Source organism: Dermacentor andersoni, chromosome 4 (genome assembly GCF_023375885.2).
Source record: "Dermacentor andersoni chromosome 4, qqDerAnde1_hic_scaffold, whole genome shotgun sequence".
Taxonomy (NCBI): Eukaryota; Metazoa; Arthropoda; class Arachnida; order Ixodida; family Ixodidae; genus Dermacentor; species Dermacentor andersoni.
The window spans coordinates 129,922,989-129,937,415 of record NC_092817.1 but is presented as its reverse complement, the minus strand read 5'-3'; the positions used below and the strand labels follow the sequence as shown (position 1 = coordinate 129,937,415).

Genomic DNA, 14,427 nt, shown 5'->3' with positions numbered 1-14,427 from the left:
AACCATGCCCTCAACTCCGCACCTTCTAGGCCCATGCGTTCGGCTAGCGCTAACAAGTCTCTTGTGTTAGCCATAGTTCCTAACCGCTAGAAGAAGGATCCAAACGATGCCTTTTTAGTTTGATTAAAAGTCTTTGTGTGTGTGCTCAAACCAACGGCTTTGTTCTCAATTGGGTTCTTGGAGGCTCCGCCTAAGAGAACCGTTAAAACATTGAGAACACGAACCTTTCCCCCATAAGTGGGTCATCACATTCACTGCTTTTATGCTTCCTCCGTTCCTGAGAGCATGTTCAATTCGATCCATATTATACTTCCTTATGTCAGCTGTCTTACGCTTGTTGATTAACTTCGAAAGTTCTGCCAGTTCTATTCCAGCTGTAGGGTTAGAGGCTTTCATACATTGGCGTTTCTTGATCAGATCTTTCGTCTCCTGCGATAGCTGACTGGTATCCTGTCTAACGGAGTTACCACCGACTTCTATTGCACACTCCTTAATGATGCCCACAAGATTGTCGTTCATTGATTCAACACTAATGTCCTCTTCCTGAGCTATAGCCGAATACCTATTCTGTAGCTTGATCTGGAATTCCTCTATTTTCCCTCTTACCGCTAACTCATTGATCGACTTCTTATGTACCAGTTGCTCCAGTTCCCTCCTCAGGTCTAGGCTAATTCGAGTTCTTACCATCCTATGGTCACTGCAGCGCACCTTGATGAGCACGTCCACATCTTGTATGATGCCAGGGTTAGCGCAGAGTATGAAGTCTATTTCATTTCTAGTCTCGCCTTTCGGGCTCCTGCACGTCCACTTTCGGCTATCTCGCTTGCGGAAGAAGGTATTCATTACCCGCATATTATTCTGTTCCGCAAACTCTACGAATAACTCTCCCCTGCTATTCCTAGTGCCTATGCCATATTCCCCCACTGCCTTGTCTCCAGCCTGCTTCTTGCCTACCTTGGCATTGAAGTCGCCCATCAGTATACTGTATTTCGTTTTGGCTTTACCCATCGCCGATTCCACGTCTTCATAGAAGCTTTCGACTTCCTGGTCATCATGACTGGATGTAGGGGCGTAGACCTGTACAACCTTCATTTTGTACCGCTTATTAAGTTTCGCAACAAGACCTGCCACCCTCTCGTTAATGCTATAGAATTCCTTTATGTTACCAGCTATGTTATTATTGATCAGGAATCCGACTCCTAGTTCTCGTCTCTCCGCTAAGCCCCGGTAGCACAGGACGTGCCCGCTATTTAGCATTGTATATGCTTCTTTTGGCCTCCTAACTTCACTGAGCCCTATTATATCCCATTTGCTGCCCTCTAATTCCTCCAATAGCACTGCTAGGCTCGCCTCGCTAGATAATGTTCTAGCGTTAAACGTTGCCAGGTTCATATTCCAATGGCGGCCTGTCCGGAGCCAGGGATTCTTAGCACCCTCTGCAGCGTCGCAGGTCTGACCGCCGCCGTGGTCAGTTGCTTCGCAGCTGCTGGGGACTGAGGGCCGGGGTTTGATTGTTGTCTTCATAAAGGAGGTTGTCGCCAAGTACTGCACCAGGGTGGCCAATTCTGCTCTGGTGAGGGAGTGCGTTACCGGTTCTAGTCACCGGGATCAGGCCACACTCCATGCCTGTTTATGCAATTTTATCAACACGCGGATTTCCTTTCTTTTTAATCCGGTGGAAAATTGCGCGACACCGGGATTCGTACCACGGACCTCTTGCACGCGAGGCGGGTGTTCTGCCTCTACGCCACCGCTGCACTCGTCGTATGCGATCATAAGCTCTAGAGACGCCTAAGTGCCCGAAAGTTGGGGCGTCATGAAACTGGACGAGGTCATATCTGCGTAGACGACACGGGACAACTAACAGGAGTTCTGCGCAATCGGGGTGCATGTTGTGGCGGTAAAGAACGCTATCTTGATGCAAGAAGATGAGTGAGGAGTCGAGGGTGCCGGATTACAGACGGTCAATACGAGAGAGCAACGACAGATACCTTCGTTGTTCGTCAGCCATATGGATGAAGTCTGTGATAACACTTAGCTGTCAGGGTCTGTTTCAGTGCAGTCGGATTGTTCAATGGGGTGACGGGATAGGCATTCGGCGTCAGTGTTTAACTCGTCAGATTTGTACACATCCGAGATCTCCTGTAATGGTAATGTCCAACGGCCGAGCCTACCAGTGGAGTCTTTAAGAGTATAGAGCCAGCACAGCGCATGACATTCTAAACGGCCATCAATATAACTGCGGACGAGCAATTACACCATTACAAAGCAATCTCGCTCAGTAATGGTGGAATTATTTTTTGACTGTGACAGGAGGCGACTAATATGTGCTATCACACGGTTAGCTCCATTCTGTGTTTGGGCGAGAATAGCACCTACGCCATGGCCGCTTGCGTCGGTGCGAAGCTCTGTTCCAGCAGTTGGGTCAAAATGAGCGATCACAGTTGGTGATGTGAGGGCAGCATGCAGTGATGCAAAGGAGGTCGCTTGGTCCCTGCCCCAAGAAAAGGTCGCATCCTTTTTGAGGAGGTCCATGGGGGGCCGAGCAATGTCCGCGAAGTTGAGAGCAAAACAGCGAAAGTAGGAGGAGAGCCCAAGAAAGCTTCATACTTCATGGCTGGACCGCGGTACGGGAACTCGTGGATGGCGCGGACTTTGTCAGGGTCTGGCTGGACACCAGAAGCATCAACAGTTGACCAAGTAATTTGATCTGGCGGCGCCCAAAGATGCACTTAGAGAAATTGAGCTGGAGGCCAGCCCGACAAGATATGTTGAGAATGGCCGGAAGACGAGGGAGGAAGGGCTAGAAAAAGGCTCTATCACGTCTTTGTCAAGCATTTTCTCTACCTCCTTTTGGAGGACTTGGCGCTCAGAGTGAGACGGTAAGGGCGCTTGTGAAGGGGGCTAGCATCTCCAGTATCGATGCTGTGGGCCACGACATGTGTAAGGCCTATTGGACTGTTCTGAACATAAAAAACGTCAAGCTAAGAAAACAGGAGGGCACGGAGTGCTTGAGTTTGGGAAGAGGTCGGGGGTATTATTTTGTTCAGAAGTACCTTGCTTGGTGCAGGTATGACAGGTTGGGGCACGGTCTCAGTGTCAGCAGCGAATGCAGAAACTGTACTTTCTTCCAGTGGTGACAGTTCGGCTAGTGAAACTACTTGAGGACGAATATGGGTCGAAGTAGAAAAGTTGAGGACTGGAAGCATCGTTCTGTTCTTGGCAACAACCAGTATGCTGTGAGGAAGTGCGATGTTGCACGAGAGGATGAGTTCTGTGAGGGCAGCGACTACATAGTCACGTTGACAGAAGGGCGTAGGTAGCAGCCTGAGTAGGTAATCATATAAACTTCACAGAACATAGACGAGTGTTGCGTGATGCGGCGCCATCAGGGCACAATGGCAGTTCGAGGCGAAAAAGCCAGTAGAACAATCGATGCGGGTAGAGTGGCCGCTTAAGAGTTCAATATCAAGAATGACATCATGAGGGCATGCGTCGAGAACAGCGAAGAGAACTGAAGTGTGGTGGCCGGTAACAGTAACGCGGGCAGTTTACACACTAAGAGCCGGTGTTCGGGTGCCGTCAGCTACTCCCACAGTAGCAGAAGCGGCAGGTGTCAGCACTTTTCATAGGCGGCATCGGAGCGTGGAACTCCTAACAGATATGTGGGCGCCATTATCAATGAGAACACTACGGTCACGCCGTCGACGAGAACACCGAGCAAATTGAGTCTTGAAAAAGGCGTCAATAGATGATTTTTCGGTCATTGTCGTCAATGCAGCCTTACCTCCCGGAGCTGCACTGGCTAGCTTCCTAGGTGGAGGCCAGAGTAAGCGGGGGAAAGCGATGGCGTTGAGGGGAGCACGACTGGCGACTCTGAGGTGACTGCGATCGGCTAGACCAATGTTCTGGAGCGGCAATAGCGGTGTACGTCGGTGCAGAGCGCGAAGATAGACGGTGAGGTTCTCAGGCAGGTGCTCGTTGAGAAGAGCTGTGCTAGAAGACGGGCCACGATCTTGGCGGTGGTGTCCAGGGAAGCTTGGTTGGTAATACCGACGATTGCGGCAGTGGCCTGAATGTGGCCGACGCGAGAGCAAGAAGGTTGGTCGATTGTCTGGTGTCCTCCACTCAGATGGGTGCCTGTAGCGTGGTGGGAATCGGGGGTGCGGAAGCGGCAGCAGCAACGACTGAGGCAGGGAAGTGCTCAGTGAGAGGACTGGAATCGCACATGGGCTAAGGGGCATGGCAGGTGCCTTGTTAAATGCCCACATTCGCAACCTCTTGACGAACGACGACTTGAATCAGGGATATTGTCGCCAAATTGTCGTAAGCAAGTGCCTGATAAGCGGCTTGGAGCCATGGTTTCGAGCTCCTGGCGAACAAAACTAGGGGGCGTCACGGGATCTTCGCATGAGGATGTCGCCGCCGTGTTCGGGAGTCTGGTAAAACGGTGAGTAATGAGCCTGCTTTTTCTTTGTTCAAACCGACGGCATTCTGCTATGATGTAGTCAACCGTTCTGCATTGCTTACACTTGAGTATGTTGTAGGCATCATCGGCTATGCCTTTCGACACCTGGCCAACATTGTCTGCCTCCGGCATGTCTTTGTCAATGGTGCACACAAGGCTAGCACGTACTGCATATATGCGACGTACGATTCCGTCGACATCTGAGCTCTGGCTGCAATTTCGTGCCGAGCAGTCATTTGCCGTACAACCGATCGACCAAACAATTCGCGCTAATGCTTGCATACGTCCCAACTCGTCAGTTCTTCGTGCGTATATAAGCACACGCGAGCTGTGCCGTAAGTAGAAAACGATCTTCGTGAGCATTAGCGCCTCATCCCACCTGCGGTGCTTGCTGACGCGCTCGTACAGTAGGAGCTAATCGTGGACGTTGTTGTTGTCCGTACCGCAAAATGTTCCGGCATCGAGGGGATGCGAAAGGACGACGGTCGCCGGTGCTGCGGGATGCGACGACGGCGTACACTCTTCGGCCATGGAGGCGGTAGAAACGTGGCGCCCCCTCCGAAGCTCCAGGGCCAGTAGGAATAGAGCCCCCGACCTACTCCACAAAGATGTTAAGGGGAGTATTTATTCGACAGTAGACGGCTAGCACTTTGCTAGTCAAGACTATACAAGGTACACAGGTCTTAGCAGGTCTTTCAATCCGACAGAAGATACTCTGACCCTGCCCCAATACAACGTCTTTGTCTTCGCCACTGTTCGTGATAATATAATAGAAATCGACTTCAATAACGACGCCAATGCACTCCGCAAAATAGAGCTTATCACGGCAAGTTAGAGCTCGGATATCTAGCTGTTATAGATATTAGTTTGCTGGAGCTGTTAACATCGTCGCGTATATATTTATTTAAAGTGGTGGAGCAGGATAAACATAACGGACAAAAGTGCAAGACGTAGACCACTCTTTTCTTTTTCTCGCCACGTTTCGCCAATTGAGCAAGTGTGATTGAGCGCCCATTCTCTCTCAAGTGTAGCTCCCTTGCGCTTGCGTAGCTTTGTAAATTTTAACGTCTTAAAATTAGCCTAATTTTAATTAGTGGTCTATTTCAAACACCTTAGCGTGACGAAAGCTGTCGGTGGCCGTTGTCGAGCCCCCATTGACGGCGAGTATGAAAACGCTGCGGTGCTTGCGTTAGCCGTTGAAGCATTGCAGATTCATGTACAGACGCAACCAAAGATGAGTATCCCGAGCGAAAAAAATATAACAAAGAACTGACAGACTGAGTCAGTAAGACGATGGCAAAACAACGACTACAGATGTGACTGTTCGCCTTCAATGCCCAAGCTCCGGAGTCGTCACTCCTGCGGAGACATAGCTACACAATACACATGGAACATGAAGTTCTTGCGCATGAACGGTTGTTTTTGCATTGTTAGAGCGAATAAACATTTCATTTCATTTATTGATACTGTCAGCCTAACTTTGGGCTATTACAGGAGTGCTAGGTGACAATACCAGCAACAATATATATACATGATAAAGAAAATAAAACTACATTTGGGGAATGCACTGATAGTAATATCATGGCAAATACAGCATGTAATACAATGCCGAGGTGTTTACAGTATTAACATTTGGCCGAGTTATGGTATACGTACGCATGTGCTTTGACATATTCAGGAAAGTCGCGTATAGATGACCTCCCTACTATTGAGTCTTATAATAGATTCCATTGTTTTATTGCTCTCAGAAAGAAGCTATATTTAAAACAATCATTGCGAGTAGTAGGAGGAGATATATACATGCTGTGGCGATGAAGAAAATGGTTGCTAGGAGAGAACTGAAAATAGTAATCTTTATCAATTTTAACATGGCCATGAATAACAAGAAAAAGAAACTTCAGACGGTCATACTCAGTTCTACACTCCAGAGAGGGAGTTCAGCAAGTTCAAATAACTGGGTAGGAGAGTGAGAACGACGATATTTGTTAAAAATGAATCGGGCAGCAAGCCGCTGGATTTTATCTAGCTTAGAGTGATAAGATAAAGTCTATGGGTCCCACAAAATTTTTCCGTACTCCATAACCGGTCGAATCAAAGTTTTATACGCCAGGCATTTTACTTCAGGGGTAGCATTATGCACGTTTCTTCTAAGCGACCATAAGGCTTTCTGGGCCTTAGTAGATACGTAATCGACGTGTTCATTCCAAGGCAAATTGGGGTAAGCTTTAAACCCAAGTATTTGAATGTTGATTTGAAGGTTGACGCGACACCTTCAATGGAATAAGCGTAATCAATAATACTTCGTTTTCTAGTGATAGACATGTAAACCATTTTGTCAGAGTTCAAAACCATTTGCCAGGTGTCACACCAATATTTTACCTTTTGCAAATTTGAAATTAAATTGGTCTGATCGACAGGCGATTCGATGCGCTTATATAGTACGCAATCATCTGCAAAGAGTCTGATGGGAACTGTGATGTCTTGCGGTATGTCATTGACAAATAATAAAGATGAGAGGGGGCACAATAGAGTTCCCTGGGGTACTCCAGACTCTACAGGCGAAAAGGAAGACCGGTATCCCTCACATGCAACAAATTGGTCTCTGTGGCTTAGGTAAGACGTAAACCATTCGGATAAGCGATGGTTTTTGAATACAGTTTTAATTTTTATTAACAACTTTGGGTGCGACACCTTATCAAAAGCCTTGGCCAGATCCAAGAATATTATGTCTGTTTGGCCTCGGTTATTTATTGCATATGCGAGATCATGAAGAGTCTCTATTAGTTTGTTCACTTTAGAGAGTCCCTGACGGAACCCGTGTTGGCATTTGTTTCGGATATGGTAGTTGTCGAGGTAGACCAATAATTGCTTAGAGATTATGTGTTCAAGTAGTTTCGAACAAGTGCTAGTGAGGGAGATCGGTCTATAAGTTTTAACGTCTGATTTGCTGCCAATTTTATGAATTGGGATAACTTTAGTACGCTTCCATGCGCTGGGAAAGGAACATTGGTCAATAGATGCCTGAAAAATTACAGTTAGAAATTTAGAAACCCACTCTGCGTACCTTTGTAAAAATTCATTAGGAATTCCGTCAGGCCCCTACTTTTTTAGTATTCATATTGAGTAAGCAGTTAAGTTCACCCTGTTCGTCAATTTTTATGTCTTGGAAAGGCGGCCTTCCAGATTCATTTGTAAAATCGGGCAGGAAGCTGTTATCGCGTGTGAAGACTGACGAGAAGAAAGAGTTGAAATCCTGTACCTTCTTTAGAGCGCTATCTCCAGTTTCGTGCGAACGAGTCGCAGCTGGGGGGTTAATATATCAGCAAAATTTTCACCGGGCATTTTTCATAAAAGATTGTAGTGTGACATTATAGTACCTATTTTAGTTTATTTGATTAGACCTTTTAACTCTTGACTCATACTAGAAATGCAGCTTTTGTCGATTGGCCGGTAATTCATTGAAGACGCTTTTCGCAAGCAAAAGCAAAGGAGCATCTGACATGCTCAGTGCTCGGTGAATGCATGCAATACAATGCAGTTCATTCGCCCGTTTTTCATACACATGAATCTGCTGGTCAGCCTGAGAATATAGGGCTGGTTGGCTGATCTGGCAGGGGGATACATCAGCAGTTACAAAGGCTCAATGATGCGCAACACAAAGATCAGATAGCAGGACCCCGTCCTAAGCGACATCAAAAAAATGCAGCGGATCATGCAACTACAGCCACGCCGCAATGTCATTCTTGCATTCTTTCTAAGCATCTCTTTCTTATCTTTTTAAGTAATGCTCTTTCTTTTTTTCTTCAATATTGCCTAGATCGCCACTGATAATATTAAGTGTCGCAGGGACAATATACTTCCTATTTCTTTTACCGTAGATTGTGATCACGTATCCCTCTGTTTTTCTCAGTGTCACTTCTTTGTGGACAGTTACGCTGAAATCTCTTGTGAAATAGTGCCACAGAACCAGAGAAGGGGGAAACACCTTGCCTACCTTAGGTATGCCAAGTTTAGAGTATGTTGTTTTGCAGAGGGCTTGTGTAAGACTGTTTCATAAGAGATAGTATTTACTAGTCGTTTTAAAAGCCTATTAATTGTTTGCATTTGGTGTTTTGAGCAGGTGCTATATAAGTTATTCCATAGCGTGAAACAGACTCCACTTACGCTTTATATGTTGCAGTTCCTAAATTGAGAGGATTTGCCGCGCATATTATAAATTAATGCCGTGATGTGATGCTTAGTAACCTTTTGCGCAGGTGTTCCACATGATTATTCCAAGTTAGGTGTTCCTTCACAAAAAGGCCTAAACGTTTTACCACTGAATCAGTGCGAAAGGTCGCAGACTCAGAAGTGCCTCAGGTAGATGCGTGCGAGTATAAGGGTATGTCGAGGTTTAAATCTTTATGTGTATTTCTAAAACGTAAAAATTTAATTTTATGATTGACTACAAGACAATTTTTTCCTCAAGCCACTCCATGACTTTATTTGATGGCCTTGAAGGCGTGTGCATCCTGTTTGATATTCTGCGGTATCTAGAATAAGCGCGGTGTGATCCGCATATCGGAATATCTCAGAATTCAGTTGTAAATTGCCTAATCAGTAATACAAATGTAACCATTCTAGGAAAGAGCAGTGACAAGACCATACGCATCAGTTTAGAAGCCTACCATATTAGAAACATTTGTAGCAAATGCTTTAGCATGCCTTTCCTTGATCTCTTTGATGCTGAATTTGATCTCCTGGTTGCAAATATCGGGGGTGCAGATTGCAAATAAAAATAAATATAATTGTTTGCGTTTTGTAGCGCTTGGTTGGCTGTATTGCCCTTGCGTTGTTGGAAGGCTATCACGCTTGACATGTTCTCGCTCTTCATTTCCCTTGCTCCACTGTGGCATTATAGGTGTGCTATCCATGCCAATAAAACAGTGGTTAGCGCTTGTGCAGATAGCGCCATAATCTCTGCAAGGTGAAGGGTGACATCAGTCCTAGAACATATCTATGCGTTTTTGGCAAAGTTGAACACACTTCCGCCTCTTTTGTTTTCTCGGCATAACACGTACTTTTGATAACCGTACAAGTCATAAGAAGCCTGTCTCTTTGTGTCCAAATTTATTTTTGTTAATATGATCACGCCAGCAACGACATATCGCGAACAAGTGAACACATAACTAATCCTAGTGTTTTCTTATGCTTCGTATGCTTATATCTATTATGCTAATTTCTTGGTTAAGTACATCTTCAGCGATTGCCTTGTGGACATATTCATCCCGTCCAGCGGATAAGTCAAAAGAAGCAATTAGACTATATTTTCCAAATCATTCTCTATATCAACTTCAGCCACTGCAGCACCTTCCTCCTTTAAAGCACGGATTTGGCCTTTCCGCATCCAGACAAACGTGTAGTACTTCAGGTTTGCAAGGATTCGGCATTGCGGAAATTACTTTTTTTTGACATCGCGTCAAGATTTCATTTATGAAACTAATTACCCCGCAGGGCGGTTCTCTTGGATAGCCAAAGGTCTCGAGCGAATTGGTCAATGAACCGGACAATTATTAGTGCAATTTTATATTTTCCTGCTTTGACTCTATGGATTGCTTCGAGTGAAGCCTTCTGCTTAAGTCTGTAAGTATGAGGTACAAATCTTGTTCTGAGGTTTTCGCTATTCAATGTACTTCGATGGTTTTTGCCTGCAATACCTTTCGGTGCTCTCGGTGCTCTTTTTAGCTGCACATTTTACACGTCCATAAAAGAAAGGTTTATGGCCAGCTCTTCGATGTTTCTTTCAGTTTCGCTATTGCCATTTCGTGATTTCGCGTATTATCAACATGTTCATCTTATTTTGTAGATAGTATTTTCATTAGCTTTTCAATTGCCTCTGTTGTTGCACATTGGCGATCTACTAGGTCACCGGACCGTTACTCGCCTGGATAGCAGGCACCATCGACTTAGCTGAGACGGCGGCCGAGCCTTATGCTCTGAATGTGGACATTTGTTTTTTTATATTTAACAAACAAACTGGGGGTACGGGTGTGTAACAAGCATGTGACACTGCCTCGGACATAATCTTCATTGGCCCGCAAGCCTCGGTAGGCAACATTGGTCACCGCACCCAATAAGTACCGATGAGCACAGCTGCTCGGCGGTCAGTCATCTTTCACCACCACCACTCTGCTGAGCGTCTGTCTAACCGAGGGTGCCTCGAGCCCTCCCGTGTTCACGAACCCGGGCGGATGGCGACACTGGCGACGGGTACCCATAGATCGTCCCCACGCGGCAGTGAGCGGCGAGACGCTACCCCCCGTTGCTGCCGCCATGCCGCTGTACGGAAGGCTCGATCCGTCCGAGGGAGATGAATCCGCCTGGCCAATTTACGAGGAACAAGTCCACGTGCTCTTCCGGGCAAACGACACACCCGAGGCCAAACAGCGTGACATTTTCCTGGCCAGCTGCGGGACCCGCGTCTTCAGTCTCCTGCTCGAACTTCTCAAGCCAGCCACGCCGGATGTTAAGACGCTAGGTGTGCCGCTCGCCATACTGCGCTCGCATTTCAACCCAGCACCGTCCATACTAATGGAGTGTTTACGCTTCAACAACCGGAACCACCGGGAAGGAGATACCCTTGAGCAGTTCACAAATGCGCTACGAGGGTTAGCGAGCGAGTGCCTGCCTTCTCAGGGACCAGCTAGACTCGCTGCTCCGGGACCATTTCGTCTGCTGCGTCAACAACCTCGCCATGCAGACGCGACTCCTGGAGCTTTCCGACCCTCGCTGGACGACGCCGTGAAGGCAGCGCTGCCAATGGAAGATGCCGCCAAGGACGCCAGCGAAATTGCCCCTGCGACTGGCTCACCATCGGCGAAAGCGGCGGTCAACAAGTTGGCGGCAAAGGATCCTGCGGTCACTGTGGTGGTGCCCATTCCCCCTCACAGTGCCACTTCTCTCAAGCACAATGCTTCAAGTGCAGGAAAACTGGGCCCCTGGGGCTAGTATGCTGAAGGGGGAGGAAGAACAACGGACAGCAGCAGCAACCTGGTTCAAGCCGAGGTACCACACAAGCCCGCGGCCAGGCTCCACTTAGTGGCCGAGGACCCGCCGATTTTCGACATGTGGCACATTGTCGTCTGTGCAGCCGTCTACCGTCGTCTGTGCAGCCGTACATGCTGACCGTCGAATTCTGCGGGCACCCCATTTCTATGGAGATGGACACAGGGGCCAGCGTGTCGGTCATGGCCGGGAAACTGCTCAATCTTACTTTCTACGGCGTGTCCGTCGAGGCTTCGGGCGTGATGCTGCGCAGCTACTCCGGGCAGCTCTCCCAGGTCCAGGGTCAGGCACAAGTCAGCGTTCGCTTTGGCGAGAGGAAGACAACCCTTACGCTTTACATAACAAAGTGGTCGTCGCCAACGCTGCTGGGCCGAAACTGAATTCATACACTGGGCGTTCGACTGCCAGAGTACCAGGAAGCCAGTCTGAATGCGGTGAAAGACGTCCCCAGCCTCCTAGCCAAGTTCAAGTCCCTATTCCAGCCAGGGGTGGGCACATTCGCCGGCAGGACGGCTGGCATCTATGTAACTGAGGGAGCCTGGCCACGTTTTTTCAAGCCTGGCCCACTGCCGATTGCCCTGAAGGATGGTGTCACCCAGAAGCTTCAACGGTTACCGCGAGAGGGCTTTCTGGTGCCCGTCAAGACGTCTGAACAGGCCGCTGCCATCGTACCAGTCCTAAAAGCCAGGCCGCGGTGTCAGAATCTGCGGGGATTTCAAGGTTACCATCAACTCCGTCGCTATCGTCGAGAAGTACCCGCTGCCCCGGATAGAAGACCTCTGGTCAGTGTTGTCCGGTGGACAGAAGTTTACCAAGCTCGACCTCAGAGATGCTTACCAGCAGCTGGTGCTCCAGGATGCCTCCCGGAAGTATGCCACAATATCGACAACTTTGGGGCTCTTCCAGTACACGCGCTTACCATTTGGCGTGGCCTCAGCCCCAGCCATATTTCAGAGAGAGATAGACAACCTTTTCAGAGGCATGAGGCACCTGGCAGTGTACTTGAATGACATCCTGGTTACTGGCAGCGACGACGCGGAACACCTGCATAACCTGCGCAATGTCCTGGCACGACTGCAGGACGCCAGCTGCAAGCTCAAGCTGGAAAAGTGCATTTTCCTGGCCCCAGGTGTTGAGTACTTGGGACATGTCATTTCGCAGGCTCGCCTAGCCCAGGCTCCCCGCAATGGTGGTGCTGTGCTCAAGGCGCCTAAGCCCCGGTACGAGGAGGAGCTTTAGAGCTATCTCGGCCTCATCAAATTCTGCAGGAGTTTTCTGCCGAACCTGTTGGGGAATCTACAGCCACTCCATCTTCTGCTTCGAGATGGTCAGCAATGGGTCTGGAAGAAGGAGCAGGACCGGGTCTTCCAGCGCAGCAAGGAGATAATCAACAAGGCACCAGGGCTAGTACACTTCGATCCTGCCAAGCCTGTCGTCCTGACCGTAGATGCGTCGACGTACGGAGTGGGAGCCGTTCTGGCGCACCGGGACAAGGATGGCCAGGAACGCCCTGTGTAGTTTGCTTCTCGTCGGCATCATGCTGCAGAGCAAGGCTACAGACAGCTGGACAAGGGAGCCCTGGCCCTCATGTTCGGTGTCGAATGCTTCCACCAGTATCTATGTGGCCGGAAGTTCGAGGCGGTCACGGACCCCAAGCCGCTGTTGCGGCTGCTGGGGCCTGACAAGGCTGTCCTCATGCAGGACTCACCTCGATTGGTACGCTGCGCCTTGAGGCTGGCAGCTTTACAGTTACCAGCTGGTTTACTGTCCGGTAAAGGACCTGGGACCTGCTGATGCCCTGAGCCTCCTGCCCCTGCCTCGGTTGCCTGATGCCGTTCCAGAGCCTGCTGAAGTGTTCATGCTTGAGCACGCGTACCCGGAGGTGATGTCCAGATCTCGGTATCGCAAGTGACCAGCCGGGACCTAGTCCTGTCTTAGGTGGTCAAGGCGGTGCCCCGTGCTGATGAATTGGTTCAGCAGGCCTATAGCGACAAGGGCGCCGAGCTGAGCTTGCAGCAGGGCTGCCTACTGTGGGGTTACAGGGTGGTGATCCCACAAAGTCTCCGTTCCAGTGTCCAGCAGTTGCTGCACGCAGCTCATCCTGGCGTGGAAAAGACCACACTGTTGGCCCAGTCCTATTTTTGGTAGCCTGGCCTGGACCAGGACATCACTCAAATGGTGCAGAGCCGCCAAATCTGCTAGGAGCATTAGGGAGCCTCACGTTATGTGGAAATCACCCCCTGGTTCATCCGACAGAGACCCTGATCCAATCTACATGTGGATTTTGGGGGGCCCACCAAACGCCATCACTTCCTAGTGGTAGTGGGTGCCTTTGCGAAGTGGGTGGATGTTCTAACTGTCACCACTCCATCAGCAGGCGTGGCCATTGCCGCTCTAGGACAGGTCTTCGCCGCCCAGGGGTTGCCGGACGTAATCGTTTCCGACAATAGTCCTGCTTTCACCAGCACAGAGGACCTGGCCTGGCCGACGAAGAACGGAATCCGCCGGATGATGGTTCCGCCGTACCACCCTGCTTCGAACGGTGAAGCCGAGCGGGTGGCGAAAACCATCGTCATCATCATCATCATCATCATCAGCCTGGTTATGTCCACTGCAGGGCAAAGGCCTCTCCCATACTTCTCCAACTACCCCGGTCATGTACTAATTGTGGCCATGTTGTCCCTGCGAACTTCTTAATCTCATCCGCCCAGCTAACTTTCTGCCGCCCTCTGCTACGCCTTCCTTCCCTTGGAATCCATTCCATAACTCTTAATGACGATCGGTTATCGTCCCTCCTCATTACGTGTCCTGCCCATGCCCATTTCTTTTTCTTGATTTCAACTAAGATATCATTTATTCGCGTTTGTTCCCTCACCCAATCTGCTCTTTTCTTATCCCTTAACGTTATACCAATC

At 48.9% G+C, this 14,427-nt stretch overlaps 1 protein-coding gene and 1 long non-coding RNA gene across 7 annotated transcripts in view; both read left to right on the top strand.

Annotated features, from left to right (window-relative positions):
• Positions 1-14,427, top strand: part of LOC126537808 (uncharacterized) — a 269,368-nt gene that overhangs the window by 102,861 nt on the left and 152,080 nt on the right. The gene's annotated exons all lie outside the window — the stretch shown is intronic.
• Positions 1-14,427, top strand: part of LOC140217369 (uncharacterized) — a 98,520-nt gene that overhangs the window by 11,754 nt on the left and 72,339 nt on the right. The window contains exon 2 of one of the 4 annotated variants that reach the window (XR_011893914.1): positions 8,379-8,467. The exons of 2 other annotated variants lie outside the window; for them this stretch is intronic. This is a non-coding gene — a long non-coding RNA (uncharacterized lncRNA). Of the gene's footprint in view, positions 1-8,378; positions 8,468-10,067; positions 10,091-14,427 lie in introns of those variants that run through there. One more of the 4 variants, XR_011893915.1, reaches the window with a different exon arrangement.